At 42.8% G+C, this 15,854-nt stretch overlaps 1 protein-coding gene across 3 annotated transcripts in view; it reads left to right on the top strand.

Annotated features, from left to right (window-relative positions):
* The first annotated feature begins 1,928 nt into the window (after positions 1-1,928).
* The window catches only part of atp2b1a (ATPase plasma membrane Ca2+ transporting 1a), a 103,801-nt gene continuing 89,875 nt past the window's right edge, over positions 1,929-15,854 (top strand). For all 3 annotated transcript variants that reach the window (XM_084050090.1, XM_084050089.1, XM_084050091.1), the window contains exon 1: positions 1,929-2,096. The gene's annotated coding sequence lies outside the window, so the exon portion shown is untranslated. The remainder of the gene's footprint in view (positions 2,097-15,854) is intronic.

Genomic DNA, 15,854 nt, shown 5'->3' with positions numbered 1-15,854 from the left:
TGTGTGTGTAGGCCTACTGTCACTGTGTGTGTGTGTGTGTGTGTGTGTGTGTGTGTGTGTGTGTGTGTGTGTGTGTGTGTGTGTGAGTGTGTGTGTGTGTGTGTGTGTGTGTGTGTGTGTGTGTGTGTGTGTGTGTGTGTGTGTGTGTGTGTGTGTGTGTATTGTATACATAAATACATTATGTATGTACTGTATGTATGTATGTATTGTATTTGATACTTTTTATCAGGCTTGCCTTACAAGCATTCGAAAATGATGGGTACATTTTGAAATTTCATCCATTAAAAAGCGAAATGTAGGCCTACAGAAATTGATTTCAATTTCCTCAAAATATTAAGTTAGGTGTAGTGTCTTTGAGATTGACAGGTGTCGGGATGTCACGGCAGTTCTGTCGATTCCCAAATATAGCCTAAAGTTAAATTATAAACGACCATAAAACAACAGTAACAACACACTCTCCCAGCCTAGCCTCGTTCCCAGCCTCACTCATCTGCGAAGAGCCTGGTCCCGACCTAAACCAGCGAGTGTCTCGGAAGTCCTGAGTGGACAGGATTTCCGTCGTACGTGTTTCCCCCGGAAACTATATTTTTTTGACCAATCACAACACTCGTTTCATTCACGGAGAATGTTAACAGAGTTGTAAAGCATCAACGTCATTTCCTTGGCCGGTACTTCCGCCAAATTCAACCATTTCCGCCTAGACAACCAACATCCCAGGTCTTGCCCATGCGTGCTCCCAGCCTAGCACTCTAATACTGTGTTGATAATCTACTGGTTGGTTCCGTGTTAATTTGTGACTTTGTCACTTGTAGCAAGTGAGGACACACACGTTTTTGGACACACCGACTTATTTGTGTATCCCAAAGGTCAAATTAGCCTTCGTGATTTTGGGGGATAAACAATTACCTCAAGAACAGATACACAATTAGTGTAATATCACTTACTATATGCTGATATCTAATTTGGCTGAGCTGAATCACTTTTAAACCCATTTTCAGTGATTTTTTTTTCGTAGTTACTGCACTTTGGCTTTGCCTACCTACAGACTACAGTTCTTAACAGGTCACACAATGGACCGTTGATATGCACGAGTCGGCAGCTTTTGTAGCTTGGTAAAAAGTGCAAATGGGTCAGCCAATGTCGCCTCCGTCTTTCAGCAGCTAGACTAGCTGGGCAAGAGCTCCATTGAGTGGGCCCTGGCCCGAGTGGCCCAACGGACGCTAAGCTTCTGCACAGTGGTGGAAAGTAACTAAGTACATTTACTTAAGTAAAAATGTTGAGGTATTTGTACTTTACTTAAGTATTTCCAATTTCCAATACTTTTACTTCTACTCGACTAAATCTCAGAGGCAAATATTGTAAACTTTTACTCCACTACAATTATTTCACAACTTCAGTTACTAGTTATTTTGTAGATTTTGATTATTATTCCAAAACATATATTAACCATACATTAACTAATAACTACAATGCGATGCGAGGCATTGTGAGCATGTAGATCTGCTATTTTCAAAAGATTTTTATACATTTGAAAACTTGTGAAATGGGGCATTCTGCATAACGAGTACTTTCCACTTTTGGTACATTAAGTAGCCTACATTTTGATACCAATACTTTTGTACTTTTACTCAAGTACATTTTGAATCCCGGATTGTCACTTGTAACAGAGTATTTCTACATTGCCGTATTGATACTTGTTCTTTAAGTAAAGAATGTGAGTACTTTTTTTCCACCACTGCTTCTGCATGATGCCCTGCTGCTGTCTTGCAGTGTGGCAAAAGGCACCCTATGCGGCTCGGCGGCCCATCCTCCCTGACGGCGGTGCATCACATGGTCCCCTCGCGGTGTTGTGACAGCGCAACTGGGCGGGGCCTCTTTTCACCTCACATCGGGGCAGAGAGACTAGTCCTTACTGGAGAGGAGAGAGAGACCGAGGGGGAGCGAGAGAGAGAGAGAGAGAGAGAGAGAGAGGGGAGAGAAAGAGTGGAAAGAAAGGAGAGAGACCTAAAGAAAGAAAGAAAGAAAGGAAAAGGAAGGAAGGAAGGAAAGAAGGAGAATCCCCTGGGGTTTTTGGTTTATTATTTCAGAGAAACGGAGTAAGTATTTTTTTTTTTGTGAACCATGTCTTTTATCTGTGCATTTTGAGTGTTGAGTGGTTGGTTTGAGCCCCGACGGTTTTTGGCGACACGACGGTTGTTTTGGGGGAGAAGAGAAGAGTTGAGCGGTTTGCATGTGTTCCTCGTCGGGGGTCGTCGGTCGGGTTGGTCGGTCGGTCGGTTAGTTAGCAAAAGCTAACCGCGTTAGCTTCAAGTAAAAAAAAAAAACACCCCACTTGACTGGACCTGGTCTGGACCCCCAGGCAGCGCCGTCCTCCTCTTCTGGTAGAGGAAGGGGGGGGCGAACATTTGGCGAAAAATAGCAGCTCTACAAGATCATAGTGGGTCGGCGACGCATCGTGAGCTTTCAGGAGGTTTGCTATTTTTTGGGGGGGCGAAGTGGGTTTGGTGTGTAGAGGGAAATACTACAGGGTCCAGTAGCCTATTGAGCCCTGCATGGCCATGGGGGACCCCCTGGTCACCTAGTGAGTAATACAGGGGTTGAAGTGGTTAGACAGACAGACAGACACATAGGACAGACCCCCGCATAGACTGACATTGATTTGGGGGTCTTCTTGTTGTAGATCCTGGAGGTGAGAAGACGGACAGACGGGCCCCTGGGGGCCTCGTCTCTTCGCTGTGTTATCAGATACATTGACCGTTACTGGCACCAGTGCCAAGTACCAGGACCAGTACTCTGCCAGTAAGAAGTTGTCGGACTTGACAGTTGGTTCTGAAGATGGCAATTTGTTGTTGCCCAGACTGGGTCGTTGGTGAATGCTATACCGATATATTGGTGATATTGTACAGACAGACAGTGGACAGGGCACTCGTTGGAGGTTGAATGTGTTAAAATGAAGTTCAATGTCACCCAGCACCAGGGGACTGACGTTATCTGTTGAAACCCATGCCACTCTCGTCAATTAGCTCAGTTAAAGCCTAATTATACTCTGTAGTACAATGGTGTTGCTTGCTTGCCAGAAAGAGCAGACCCCTGTGAGCTTGTAGATCTTATCTTCTCTTTTTGTCAAGTGACACCCTCCTGTGGTGGAGCCTAAATGTCCCTCCATGTGCATGAAGGCAGGGGGGGAGTTAATGTGAACTTCCGAGACCCCCAAATGAATGAATGCTGACAGAAAATACCAGGTCACATAATAGCCTCAACAATCTCAATCCAATTGTGAGCAATGAATGTAATGAGCTGAAGTACATATAACATTGCTTCAATACTTTGGTGTAAAATTGTTTAACCATTTAATACATTGTACATGTATTTTATATAACATACTTCAACCTGTTTTCACATACCTAATATGATGGACAGACATGTCAATCAGTATGATGGTCAGACATGTCAGTCAGTTTTCATACCTCTCGAGCACCATTCCGCATGAAATGTAATGAAAACCACTTCCTGTCTTCCTGAAGACTTTTGTGTACCAACAGCCATTCAGTGTAATCGGTTCTGTAAGCGATCGTACTAGTTTCCATTGGTGCTGCTTGTGACGTCACCCATTCCTGGCAGGTATAAAAGTTTTATGTATGCACACACAGGAGAAGATGACGTAGATATTCGTGCACGGTGGAATGCAAAATGGTTGGGTCACTGGCTAGCGAAGTGACGCTTGTCTTGAAGAAGCAGCGTCACCAAGGCCTGACGTCGTGAGGCACGATACATGCGCAATATAACTCAATGAAGATTAACTTTTGTAATATTACAGCAGTTGGTTGAATTCGTCAATAATTTTTCAATGATTTGAAGAAGGATTTAAATTGAATGATTCTTCAGTCATTAAACCAGCTGGTAGTAGACCGTCAGTAGCATTATATCCAGTATATCCATAGTGGTTTGTGTGGGAGTATAACACTTGATCTTACACATGCTTAGTTTCCGATGGAACCCTGCCATCTGGATTATGAAAATGCACTTGATACGACCAGCAGTCACAACAAGTGTTGCCAAATCCCCCAAAACAGATGCCCGTCAGGAGTAGCACTTTAATAAAGGTCACTTAATGGGAATGCAATGTTTGCACAAAGTGCAGAATGGCTTCATTGTGCGATCTTCGTCTTTAGTCCTAACCTAAGACATATAGCCAGCGTTTGTCTCGAAATATTCAATTACAAATCATAGCAAACATCTAAAAAAGTAATCTCTGGAAAATGTTACTAGCCTATACAGTCAGTGAAAGCTACGCCTCCTAGCTTGTATATTATTGAATGTTACTAGCTCGTATACATACAGACATTGAACATTACTTGCTCATAAGTTAATAGCCTGGGGCTTTGTTGATAGCGAAATCTCCCTGCCATGAATCTATTCAGTTGACAAGAAAATCTGTTAAGATAATGTCAAGTCTCTTAAGCCAGTAAACTTTGTATTATATCTGTCTGAGGCCATATGTTTAGTAACGCGGTCTGCCTTATCAAAGCAACTACTTGACTAATCTGTTATACCAGGCAAGTTTACAGCATGTTCGTTAGTTCTTGCTGCGATGTTGGCAAAGTGGACAACAGTACTGCAACATGGAAAGTACACTCTATAGTGGCGCAATGCTGATACGTTCCACTTCAACTTCCCCCCACATAGTATTATTACATTTTCCTAAACAGGCAAACCATGTGCTATCGATCCAAAGTGATGGGGCTAGACGGTCCATTACATCGCTCCTCTCTTTCACTAACGTTATTACCTGCAAAGCTTCCATGTTGGCGTGAGTGCAGTCACCGAGCACCGAAGGGATCATCCTCCTTATCCAATTAAATGGCACCCAGCTTGTTGCACTGCCAGGCTGCCTTGTTGCTCTGTAATCACTTATGAGCTTTGAGATAATTAATGCTGTCCTGTCACTTTAATAAAATGCGTCTCTTGTCCGATAGTTTCAGTCTACTGCGTTGAAGAACAGTCATTTGGATGTACCTGGTGTGGGTTCAACTGCTGCTTGCTGTGTCGATCAGAGACACAAACGGTCACTATCAATCAATCATGATTATTTATTGATCACGTGGTTACTACACTACAATCATGTAGTAATAACATAAGCAATTAACAGTTATCGATACATGATGACACATTCACATTAACTCTAATGTTGAAATGTGGCTCTTATACAGTGTTAATTTTGTCTGCTAGAATTTGATCACAATTCTTAAAAAGCTATTTTGAGAATATTTGAGAGATTTTCTTTAAGTTTAGGCAATTCTCACTGATTTTGGATAGACTGTGTTGTTTGCTACATTTAGTGTGTTTAATGATTCACTCAAACCCAACAGTAACACAATCTGTGGCTGCATCTGAGGCCTTTGAACCCAAACTGTTGCTGTCACTCAACCAGGTTAGCAGCTGACAGAAATGCCCTTTCCTGAGAGTTACAGTAGGTAAATAATTGAGCTTCATGTAGGCCCTGTCACAGTTATGAGCTAATTGCATTTATTTTGCCTAACCGTTTTGAACCGTTTCCATTCAATCTAGATGAAATTAACAGAGATGTACTCGCTTTTTCAGCCACTCTAAACCTGGCATCTCTATTTTGGGCCTTTAGGTCAAAGAATGACAACATTTTACTAAACAATTGCGAAAATGGCAGATCTACAAGCTATTAGCATAGCTTGTTGATCTGCATAGCTTGTAGTTCTCTAGATCATAATGAAGCTGATAACTGGTCCTTCTGGCCTTCTTGTAATTGTTATGGAAATGTCTGAGAAGCAAGATATTCTGACCTATGTGGTTAGTGTGGTTCAGCTGGTTAGCTCTTGTCCTAATTAAATTGGTAGACAACGCCACCCTTAAGAGAATAGCACTAGGGTTTCAGCTGTAGTGCGTTGCATTTAAGCCTCATTACACTTGCTTAAGAGTACTTGTTTTCTATTAAACTAATATTATATAGGGTGCTCGGCTGGCGCCGGGGTAAAGTACTTGTCCATCACCGTGGAGTCTAGGGGTTCAAATCCACCGTGGTGCATCCGATTTTTGGCCGAGCTTGTGCATACGAACACAATTGGCCATTTTCGGGGGAGCGAAGCCGGGCGGGGAGGGGGCTTTTTGTCGCTGTACGTACTCCCCTACGGACTGGGGTCAGGTGACACGTGTCACCGCGGGAATGCTGAACGGTAGGAGTAGGACAGAGGCACCACATGTCCTCCCGGTGGGGGCTCCTCACTAGCAGTGGCATGTGGGCCAGTTGCGTACACCAAGTGGCAACACAAATGTGTGGCCAGGAATTAATTAGCATAATGACTAAACTAGGGCTGCCCTGGTGTAGTGGTTAGAGCATACGCCTTTCATGCGGAAGATTGTGGGTTAGAAGTTAGAACCCTACTCGGGGTCAAGTTCAGCAAGGGCAATCGGTCGCAACGGGTCCCTAACACCAAGATCGCCAGATCTGAGCCAAGTCTCCTGCAGTAGGCGCGTCTGAAGCCTGTCCTGGACGGGGGTCTCCAGACACAGATGAATGACTAAACTGGGAGAAGAAGGGGTACAAAATGATTGCCTACTCAAAAAGAAAAGGTTAAATCGATCACTGTTCCTTCCCATGGCGTCTACAGTTTGACTGGACTATAATCTGTACAGTGTAATGCGTGCTCTTAACAGGCAGTGAAAAGCTTGTCAACTCTTCCTGACTCATCGTACAGTCCCCTCCCAGATGCTTAATAGGTCCATTCATTTCACTTTCATGCTCCACTCCTCAATCAATTAAATGTAGGCTATGCCCTTATATCAGACATTTGTGAGTGACATAACATGTTAAAGTTCATTGTTCTCTTATTATACATCTTATTAGATAAGAATAACTCCTAAACAGCCCATTCAACCCTCTGTCAATGCTCAGCTGTAAGTAACCGAGTGAGCTCCTTTGTAGCAGAAGTATTGTTTATGTAAGGAGCAAGCAGCCATTGTGGGTTATTAATCTAAGGTGACATTCAAGCCATGTAAACTATCATTGAATGCTAAATATAGTCTGCTGCTGTACTATCAAGCGCATTGTACTGATGGTGCTATTTACTCACATTGGTGTGTTACGTGTGATTTCTGTCTTTGCACTGTAAGGCAAAGGTTATTTCACTCAGTGGTTTGAGGAGCAGGTCTGAGCCATGCCTCACTCCCCAATTTAGCCCATTGAACCCAAAATGGCAGCTAAGATCCGAGAGCAGTTAGGTTAATTTGCTGTTTCAGAACACACTGCTGTCATTACAGCAGAGCTTGGTAGGCATATGCATGTGCGACACATAGTTGGGTATAATATTGTCTGTGGCTAAGTGATTAGTAAGGTTAATAGAGTTTTCATTTTCTCTGGCTTAACTGAGCAATTTTTTGTTGTTGTTGTTGTTAAGACATTCATATTTGGTTTTCACCACTGTACTTATGACAAACATCAAGTTGTCCTTTAGCTCAGCCGAGCCAGCAAGGCTAGTCATTCTTAACCACTTAATACTGTGCGTCCCTATGTAGGGCACGTCATCATAGGCAATGAATTATAAAAGGAATTGCATTTTTTTTAAAATTATAGGATACATTCTCTAATTAGGGCTTAAGCGGTTAATGGAAGATAGTTCTCTGGAATGGATATTTCTTCATGTCTTTATTCTGTGATCCAGCCAATCATGTGAGTGTTGTCATTTTTTAAATATCGGCAGGCCAACAAAAGCATTTTTAAAAGTAATTTGTGTTCAGACACATACCCATCTAAAAGCACAATGGGGCTTCTAGTAGTAGTGGATCAGATTTGTCCTAACTGCAGTTTTCCCTGTCTGAAAGCCTAACAAACGTTCTATGTATCCTTATTACTGACAGAGCTTTGTTGAATACTCCAATCTGATTGGTCAATCACGGTGGTCTCTTTCAATTGCTAAAAATGTGCCAAGGCTTACAGCATGTTCAGTATATAATTGTATATACACAATTATTTTACATAGTAAACAAAAAAAGGGGATATTTACTCGTGACCCATAAAAAAAATATCCGGGACCCAAACATGGGTCCCGACCCACTATTTGGGAAACAGTGCTCCATGCGGTCACGATGCTATTGGAATAGTAGCGGCCGGGGGCACAGCAAGGTCACAGCAAATGGCTGGCAGGCCAGCAAAACCCAGGACACACTGTGCGGAGTGTTACGGATGACAAAAGAACCCACAGGGCTTCTCAGCTTCAAAGTGGTTGGATCAGAGGCCGTTTATTCTAGAATACCTACCTAGAGTACCGGCAGTCCTCCTACTGACTAGAGCCAGGCTTCTGGGTCTGATGCCGATCACAATGTTTGACCGATATTTTCTAAAAAATTGCAAAATGAAAGTTGCATTTCATTAAAAGTTTGTATTTAAGAACATTTAACATTTAGCAGTCCTTGATACTTAACCCATTAAGACCTGAGGCAGCGTCTAAAAAAAATCAAAATCCTAACAATTTTTCGGAAAAAAATATAAAAATATTTTTCACGATTTTTCAAAAATAGCAGATCTACAAGCTCATAGCGCGGCACTCGGTGCCGCGCTATGAGCTTGTATATCTGCTATTTTTGAATAGCCAAAGACATCTAAAGTGACACAGATGCGTTCCAGGTATCAATGGGTTAAGTCCCTGTAAAGCGGTAATAATATGTAGTAATATATATTTTCAGTTTGCCACACCACAGAATAATGTGTTATAACCAAACCAGCCAAATTTGAATAATAAATAGAAATCGTCACGGTGTGAAAATTCTGCCCTCTGCATTGAACGGTGGGGGGTGTGTCCGCTCGAGCATGCTACTGTAGGTTGGTTTCCCAAGTTGCATTTGGGCACACAGGAAATATGACTTGTTTATGTCGTTATTTCAATTTTGGAACAAGACTAATGAGATTATATTGTGGTGCTTTATGTGTAGTGTTGTGTCATGGCGTTCATTTGGTGATTTGTGTTGACGTGTTTATTATTAATTACATTTTCGTCTATAATGACAAAGGTGCACATTTGCTGCAGAATTGCTGATACTGAGAAAAGTCAAATAATGACAGATATATATTTGTCAGACTGATATCGGTCAGGCTCTGCCGCTGATTATTATAGCCGCTGAATATCAAAGCGTTCTCAATGCTTGATAAAGTTTCACTTAATGTCACTCCGTGGTACTCAAAAACCTCCATTGTAATCTTTTCTTCAGATGCGCCGCCACGTCTTTTCTAGAAATTAGTCAACGAACCTCAGAGGGGGAGAAAGGAAGTGTGCCGAGGAGGGTGACACCTCTGCTCTGACTGACTGCTGTATGTGCTATGCGTCCCGTCCGTATGAATTGGCAGGGTGACAGTGGGCTGAGAGAGAGCTATGTTAGAGGTTCCCAGCCTCTGGTGTGAAGTAGTCCCCTCTCAGAGCTACATGCCAGACTTGCACAAGGAGTCCTGGGTGCCTCTCTGCATGTACCCTCTCCACATTTACACGGTCTGACCCACTTCAGAGGCGGCCAGTGTTTGAGGGGGAGGGGGCAAGTCTAGGGGAAGCTAAAAATAATACCCCCCCCCCCCCCACACACACACACACACACACACACACACACACACACACACACACACACACACACACACACACACACACACACACACACACCCACCTCCGGCAGCTCCAATGTGGAGGGATCCCTGGAATCGCTATCCTTGACTTCCATCGTGTTGTTGGCACATAGCAGCACACAAAGTGCCAGAGGGTTTCCTAGATTGGGGACATAACTGAGACATAGGGAAGGACTAGCTAAGATGTCTACCTTTTGTTTGTCTTCGTAAACTGCTCTCTCTATCTCTCTCTTCCGTTTTCCCACAGCCCTTGTTTTGTCTGGTTCTGTCTGTCTGTGTTCTCCGGCTGTGACAGAGAATGTCTCATATTGGTACTAGTCCCTTGTATTTTTTTGGTAACCCCCCGCCCCCCCGCCCCCCCCGCCATCCATACATCTGCGTTGTTAACAGTTGCTGCTGTATGCAAAGAGTTAAACACAACCCCCTCTCGTGTCATTGTTCGACCCGTACCGACGCCAGCTGTTGGCTCGGAGATCCAATCACAATGATTTTCCACTTGTTGTGACATGTGACCTGTTCCGCAACCCGAAACTGTCACCGCAGAGCAAATGTTGGCACTACACCTTCATCTTGGCGACGCCGCTTATGGGGGTGGGGTGAGGGTGTGTGTGTGTGTGTGTGTGTGTGGCAGTGGGGGGGGGGGGACAGGAACCTGCTTTCTTTGCTTTAAGTGTAACCTATACTTTGCCTGTGTAGAATTCAGGACAACTCAAATATGGCAGGTGTTACACTAGAGCAATGGTTTTCAAAGTCGGGTGCGCCGCAGACCCCTGGGCAGGGGTCTTTCAGGGGGTTCCAGGGGGAACACTTGTGCCCTATTAAAGTTTTCGGCATTTCGAAAATTGCTATATCTACAAGCTCACAACGCATCAGTGAGCTTATAGGTCTGTATTTTTTGAAAAATGTTGGCAAATATTCTCTTATGTGTGTCCCTGGCATAAAAAAAATTCAAATAGTGGTCCTAGGCCAAATAATGTTTGAGAATCACTGTCTTAGAGGGGCCACTTAGCAACAAGGCATTCAGAAGAACATGACGTGACAAATTCACTCCTCTGAATTGACTCGAATTGGTGGCGGCGTTGTGTTAGTCAGAATATTAAAGTCTGACTATAAGAAAACAGCCGATGTACAGTACAAGTTCACAACGCATCACGACCCGTTGGGTAGTTTGTAGATCGGCTATTTTAGGCACGCGACACCGGCGCGCAACCAACTATAAATCAAAGCATTAGTCACACCAGAGCACAGTCAGAGACCAACGGGTTTCTTTCAGCCCATTCCGACATTTACAGTCTAGTACAAGTTCCATTTCGGCTTCAGTAAAAGTTTCACTTTTTTTTTTTACACATCTGATTACCATAAGAAAACACCATGTGAAATGTCTTGTTGGTGGAGACCTCGGCATGCGTTAAAGGCCTCACCCTAAACTTGTGGCCAGCGCAAGAGGTATTTTCCCCCCTTCTCAATTGGCTTCCCTGCCACCCCTGCCACCTCAGAAATGCACCCAACCCTGCAATTATGTAGTGTAATGAATAATAAATCCTGTCGCTTTTTCCGTGGCAGATGGCCTCCAAAATACAGTTTCAGCATGTGACAGAATAGTTTCCAAGAATCTCAACGGAATAAGGCTGTGAGCGTTCATTAAGTCTAGCTGGAGGTAGTGTATAAAGGACTGCATTGTTTTGTTTCCCCCCCTCGTGTTGCATCTGTTGAGGTTAACCCTTTAAGACCTGAGGCCGCTTCTAAGAATTTTCTAAATTCTAACAGTTTTTTTTTTTTAAATCAAAAAAATATTTTTTCACGATTTTTCAAAAGTATCAGATCTACAAGCTCGTAGCGCGGCACTCGGTGCCGCGCTACGAGCTTGTATATCTGATATTTTTGAATAGCAAAAGAAATCTAAAGTGACACAGATGCGTTCCAGGTATTAATGGGTTAAAAGTCACAGTGCAGTGAGATGTATTTGATGTCCGGGGTTAGGGGTGTCACGGTTTTAGTTGATGATTAATGGGCGTACAGATAATTGTCCTTAATGATTTCATTGCGTTTTGACACTGTACATTGGAACATATTGAATCTTTGTTTTTGTAAACAAAAATTGCACAGGGCAGATATGATGAATCAATATACAAAGCCTATTACTGAAATATACACATCAAAATGACTGACAATGACAGGTAGGTACCACTAATTAAATATACTTAGGCCAAAACATATCCTCCACAACCAATCATGCTCGTCACTGACTGGGTAGATTCATCCTTCAGTTTTACACAGATTAAATAATTGCGATTAGCTCAAATAATTTATAATTGTGACAGACCTAAGTTGGGGTGTTATTTCGGTGGCAGAAACAATTATATAATATATATTTTGGTGCAGGAGACAAGATGAATGGTGTTCTTAATTCATGGTGTTGTTCTAGCCAGACAGACACTAATGCAGACTGAGTCAAACGGACTGCCCAGCTGGTAGCCACAACCAGACGCTCCAGCAGAAAACCTCCCCGTCTCTCTGCGCTAGTTCTCTCCTAATAAGAACCCTAGCATCCCCTCCCTCTTCTGGGGCAAAAGTTGAGAGAAAATAGCCGATTAACACAATCTCGCAACACACTTCTCAATGTGACGCGTTGTGAGCTTGTAGATCGGCTATTTGATGACTGGTTTTGCAAATGAATAATTTTAGTGCCCAAGTTAATTGGTTTGATGTATTTTTTCTCACCACATGGTCCCTAGAAAGAAGAGCTGCAGCAATTTTATCTGTCGATCACTTATTTGATTAATCGAATAATCGAGATACACGTGTGTGTGTGTGTGTGTATGTGTATATATATATAAATATATATATATAAATATATATATATCGATGTGAAAATATTGAAATTGTTTTTGGGCGGTGCAACCGCCCCTATAAGTGAGGTTTGGACATCGATCCAATTTGCACCCCCCCCAACCCCGCGCTGTGATTGGCCACCAGTGTACCCCCCTAACCCTGCACCGTGATTGGCCACCATGACTCTATTCAGGACTGTGATTGGCTAGAAACACATGACACATGTGCATAGCCCTATAAATACGCGCGCACACTTAAAAAAAACACATCTGTGTTTTTTTTTAAGTGAATCACTTCCATCACTGTGATGACCACTGTTAAATAACAACAGTGGCATAGTGCTCCAATTCTACATGCTGTGATTGGCTAGTGAGACACATGATGAAATGAATCTAAAACCACTTTGATGTGACACTAGTATATTTAACTTAGATGCTGTCCATTTCGTGAGAACAGTAAGAAAGAACTCAAAGATCACTGTGGCTGAAATGGAAAAAGGGAAAACCGATATCGAGAAGAAAACTGGCCCTTTCAGATCAAAGGATATGTCAGAAAAGGTTAAAGACAAAATTGTGATTAGCTAGAAAGACACCACCCACACACCCACTGGGTGTGATTTTTTTTTATCGCCTTAGTTGCTTTCTTCTTTTTTTTAATAATTGATTCAAATGATTAGTTCATTATTAACTGTTTGCGCCCCTTACTCAATTTTCTTCCACCCTTGAAAGCAGGGTGGAAAACGCGTACTCTGACCTCCCCACTGTTGAATGAATCAGTCTTATCATGTTAGGCTGATTAAAGCTCTTATTAGAATGGACTCTCCTCTGTGCCGAGCACCGCGGATCCCCCCTGATGCCTCAGATAAGTCTTAATTAGATTAAACGGGAGGCTTTTCCTGAGGTAATCAGTCAGCTGGCCCCAGCTCACCACCATGTTAGGCTTAACGCTACGAGCGGAACTACTGTGCACTCACTAGCAGTGGTGGTAAAAGTACTCGCATGTTTTACTTTAAGTAAAAGTATCAATACTGCAACGTAGAAATACTCTGTTACAAGTGAAAGTCCGGAATTCAAAATGTACTAAAGTATTGGTATAAAAATGTACTTAAAGTACAAAAAGTAAAAGTACTCATTGCGCAGAATGTCCCATTTTAGAAGTTCAAAATGTATAAAAATCTTTGGAAAATAGCAGATCTACAAGCTCACAATGCGTTGCATCGTTACAGTGGTTCAACTGATTCTGATGCTATATTATATTAGCTCATTTAGCTGGTGACCGCCGGGCTCCCCGGACCCCACTTTGAGAACTGCTGCTATAGTGCAGGAATGAACCACCATTATCCGGACTGAGCTACTGTAGTATTATGACTGGCAGTTGGAATGTTAAGTCAGTAAGTCGTAATGACCCTCCTCGGAGCATCTCAAAGCTAACCTAATACGAGATGTTGGCATTAATGTGCTGCGGCTGAATGAGTCCGTGTGATATATATTGCGTTCTAATCCACGCTAAAGGAAGCAGACGGCTGCTTTCATACATAGAATGATTGGTTTCCTGCTTTTTATTGAGATTCCCTCACTCAATATGCAGGTAGTGTGGGTAATAACGTTACAAGCCTTTCCAGTCCACTGGTATGTCATGCTTTTGAAAAGCCCCATGCAATATCCTCAGACAAAAGAACAGATCACAATAGGCTATAGAAACATAGTCCCCTTAGATGTTATTACAATTTCCGCGCGCGCGCGCGTGTGTGTGTGTGTGTGTGTGTGTGTGTATGTGGCAAAGTCTAGCGCTGAAAATCCCTCATACATCTATTTATAAGTTACACAATTCTCCGCGAGTGTGTATCTTAACCCATTGAGACCTGGAACTGTGTCATTTTTAGTTTTGAGCTAAAAAGCATTATTTTACACTTTGGGCTATTCAAAAATAGCAGATATACAAGCTCATAGCGCGGCACCGAGTGCCGCGCTACGAGCTTGTAGATCTGCTATTTTTGAAAATTCGTGAAAATGTGTGCAAATCTTTGAATATATATATTTTTAAAGCGAACATTTTTAACTCAAATCTTTGCTTCTGGGGGTCCCTGGAACAAAATATTTTGATGGGGGTCTGTGGCCAAATACATATCATTTTGGGGGTCCTTGACATGAAAAAGATTGAGCACCACTGATATAGAAACATACGTTTTTCAGAATACTGTTAGGATTTAGGAGACATGTAGAATCGGCTTCAGGTCTCAATGGGTTAATAACCGCCCGACTGATCGGCTTCATATTCAGCGCGTGCATCGCTGATGCCGCTGAGGGAGTGTGAAGCGGGTCGGATCAGCGGTTCCCCTGACACGCTGTGTGCCACGCTATTACAACGCAAAGTCATTATGTAAAGAGAAATGACGTCTGTCGTTCCGCGAATGACGCAGTGTGAATGACAGGCGTCGCCCGGCCTGGCTATGAATAACGGGTACTTCGTGGTGTCACCAAGTACTCTGACAAAGGGTATTGACGTCATAGTAGTACCCGCTGAACACGGGTATTGCACTAGTCACATTTCACTTAACCCATTAGAACCTGAGGCCGATTCTACAAAATGTCTTCTAAATCCTTTTTTTTTTTTTAAACATATGTTACTATGTCAGTGGTTCTCAATCTTTTTCATGTTAACGACCCCAAAATGTATTTGGCCGCGGACCCCCATCTCAAAATATTTTGTTCCAGGGACCCCCAGAAGCAAAGATTTGAGTTACACATTTTGATTTAAAAAATGTATATTCAAGATTTGCACACATTTTCACGATTTCTCAAAAATAGCAGATCTACAAGCTCATAGCGCGGCACTCGGTGCCGCGCTATGAGCTTGTATATCTGCTATTTTTGAATAGCCAAAGTGTAAAATAATGCTTTCTTAGCTCAAATCTAAAAATGACACAGATGCGTTCCAGGTCTTAATGGGTTAAACCCCATATATTTAGTTGACCGGGGTGGCCCAGGGCGCTATGCTAGGACCCCTGCATTTCCCCCAACCCTCTTCACTTAAAAAAAATAAATATCTATAAGCATGCAACGTGGCGCAAGTAACGGGACGCATTGTGAGCTTGTCGATCTATTTTGTAAAGGAATGTTCTTCTGAGAGAATAGGGATGCTAGCTTAGGGTTCATGCCATTCATTCCTGAGTGCATTTCTGTCCCCTCCGCTCCGCTACGCTCCGTGTGACGACGGGTGAAGTGGCATGGGACTCGCAACAAGGTCATTCACAAATTCCAAGTATAGACGTGGATTAAAGTTCTCAGTCGCTGATGAGTGATTTCATTCGTGTCTTCTATGGAAGCATGTTGCGCAGCGAAAATAGCCGATCTGCAAGCTCTCAGAGAGCTTGTAGATAGGCTAG

This window comes from Gymnoscopelus microlampas (assembly GCF_963454915.1).
Source record: "Gymnoscopelus microlampas genome assembly, chromosome: 23".
NCBI lineage: Eukaryota > Metazoa > Chordata > Actinopteri > Myctophiformes > Myctophidae > Gymnoscopelus > Gymnoscopelus microlampas.
The sequence above is the reverse complement of the archived record's forward strand: the minus strand, read 5'-3'. Positions and strand labels throughout refer to the sequence as shown.